Source organism: Dichomitus squalens (assembly GCF_000275845.1).
Source record: "Dichomitus squalens LYAD-421 SS1 unplaced genomic scaffold DICSQscaffold_21, whole genome shotgun sequence".
Taxonomy (NCBI): Eukaryota; Fungi; Basidiomycota; class Agaricomycetes; order Polyporales; family Polyporaceae; genus Dichomitus; species Dichomitus squalens.
In genome coordinates, this window is record NW_006766903.1 from 195,472 (window position 1) to 198,560 (window position 3,089).

Genomic DNA, 3,089 nt, shown 5'->3' on the forward strand with positions numbered 1-3,089 from the left:
CTAAACAGACCGATTTGGGCAAGGGGCAGTGTTGCCGACACCAGATCTGAACTCCGCTGATGAAATTTAGGATACGGACGTCAAAATCTAGGAGGGGGGTCCGACCCCCCTTTCTAAATCTCTAACAGGCCGTAGACAGCCCGTAGACCTCGGCATACGGTGCCGTGACCACGAGAAAGGAAGGAGCCATCATGACAAAGCGAACTGCATGCCAAATACAGACATGACATAAGCCACTCCAGTCACGTGCTGATGATGAGCAGAACATGCCGCTTGTTTAGCGCCCAAGATCCACAGACTGTTTCAAACCCCGCCTAGAAATCTACGGACGTCCGTAGAGCCGTAGATCCTTATGGAAAGTCGTCCAGTGCTTTGCAAAAAAAGATTGCAGTGCGAAGCGCGCAAATCCTGTTTGCCCCTGTCTGGTCCCCCGTCGGCTACGGCGAGGATTTCTGTTTCGGGAACCGGGCGCTCACAAGGACTCCGTCCGTCAAAGTCGTGCTTGAGTCCGTGCCCGCTTTCCTACTGCCAAAATGCACGACGATGTCCTTTGCCTCCGCAATATAACTTTCTGAAAATATTTGGTAGGTTCGTAGCTGAAAAATCGACCATGCTGCAAAGAGGCTCCCGGCATTGCGGGCGTTTCCCCGGGTGGGCAAATAGAGGCAAACAGGATTTTGCGCGCTTCGCACTGCAATCTTTTTTGCAAAGCACTGTAATGCCCACCATCGCATATTCTTGCCCAGTCAACTCTTTTCACGATGTCAAGAGCATCGCGCCCAGCGAAGCGTGCTCAGCTTGCAGAATGCACCTTGACCGCGCCCCCGACACTACCCACCGCTGGCTGCCTTCCAGTGTCACGACGAGCTCGGGCTTGACGAGGACAATCCTGTCTTCGTCGCGAACCAAGATACAGCGTGCTAGATGCATCGCGTCCTCCTAGCTGCTCAGTCTTCTCTCTTGGCCGATACGACTGCAATTTTGGGCTCCAGAGTAAAAGTAGCGTTCGATGGGTACCCCGTTGTCGAGGTCTGGGACTCCACAGGAGCTCGTGCATTTCCCGCGGGTCGTTTCGCCTAAGTCACAGAGATTGTACGCTAATTCTCTGGCCGCGCTACGTGTCATCGAGGACCCCTTACGTTCTCATATGTCTTACGAATACCATGTCTAGTGAGGTCGGACCGTCCTTAGAGTTTCGTGGCTCAGTATAGACAGGTTTGTCCTATCACGGTGTTTGCTTTATGACCTCTGCAGATAGCAACTGAAGACGCGCAGGTGAAAACATGACGTAGTCTTCCCTGTGGGCGCAAGACAGGGGGCGTCAGCGCTCTTGTCGGATGGGTGCTCCAGCCGTGGTGCCCATGCCCACGTGTTAGAAGGCGGTGTTGAAGTCGACCCTACGTGCTCTCCTGCATCAAACCGCCCATTCGCGGAGGAACGACACTCATCAGATAACAACGTCTGGAAATATGCCTTCGAACGCCGCTGTAGCAGTGATGCGGGGAACCACCTTCGACGACATTCACGTTCAATACCTCGTGCTGCGGTACTGCGCTTGACCCCTCAGGAATTAGAGAGCGAGGTGAGTATGACTCCTGCCTTCGAAATTCCTTGAAGGGTGTAGATCATCGCATCTCTCATCTCATCGGACCTTCCATTCCCATCTGCTGCAGCTGCAGCAATAGTGCTAAACTATATTGTGAATCATTTAATAAGACCCCGCCCCCCTAAGCAATCCGTCTATCGGGTGACTCGTCCTCGCCTCGGAGTCGAGTTGATCTTACCATGCTGTCGTGTCACTCTGTCCCTCGCGCCGTGAACCATGCCGAAGCAGCACATGTAGTTCCGGAGACATCAGAGGTACGTATGCGCTTGTTCAATCTGGAACACCTCTAGTCCTGATCACGACGGCGATCACAGGTGATGCGCACACCAGGCGCTTCGTCGAAATCGCAAGACCTACGCTTCCCGATCGAGGTGTGGCAGATGATATTCGAAGCGACTCCTACGGCTAGGCAACGAAATGTTGCGAAATATGCCCGGATCTGTAAGCCTCTTAGACACGCAGTCGAGAGCCTTCTGTACCGCCTCCCTCGCTTGCATTCCTTTCGGTCTGCACAAAAGTTTGCCCGGACAGTCTCCTCGTGCCCTCGCCGAGCCAACCTCGTTCGTGGCCTGGAAATCGGAAGCTGGAAGGACAACGTGCAGTATGTACTGCCCGCCTTCCTGTCGACCACCTCCCAACGGCTCCAGGAACCAGAGCGCGCCGCTGCCCTCCGGACTGGTGCTTCGGACGATGAAGTGCTAATACCGCATCGGACCACCCTTCTTTCAGGGAGCGCTGGCCTCACCGCCTTCGTCCATCATCTTCCCTTACTCGACACGGTCGCGCTGCTTGACCAAGATGCGTTCCGCTATGCAGAGCAGCTGATCCGTGCTGGATCCCTCACGCTGAGGCGTCTTTGCGGGATGCCACTCGAATCCACTATGGATGCCATGGACTTTCTTCGTGCGCATCCTGAGCTCGAAGAGGCCTCCCTTTCCCCACTGGGTTGGAGCGGCCTGGCAAGGCTCACTCCTCTCGGCCAAGGAAACCTTCGGGTTCTGTCTTGTGGGAGTCAGGCTATCAGGCGCACGTTTGGGGAGAGCTTCTTTCGACTCACGCATCTCAATGTCACTCACGTGCAGTCACCAAATAGCATAGACAGGATCATCCAGGCCCTCGGACAGCAGCTCATCAGTCTGCGCATCGAACAAATGGTCCGTGCAAATGTTTGCAAGCTAGGGAGAATGTACCCCACAAATGAGCACCTGTCACGAACCGCCCTCACGGCGCTACGTTTCCTTTTCGATTCGGACCACTGCCTCGTACGTTTCCTTATTGTTCACTACTCGCTACGGTTTCCCTTTGTCCACACACGGACAATAGCTCCCTTTGTTCCCACGTCCGCTATTGTCCTACACCCCTTGTACTCCGTACCCATGGCGACGCTATTGTTCTCTAGCGCCCATTGTTCGTTCCCTGTATATAGCTGGATCCCTTGCTACCTGGAGACTCTAGTTTCGACCTCTTGTCTCCAGGTAAGCCA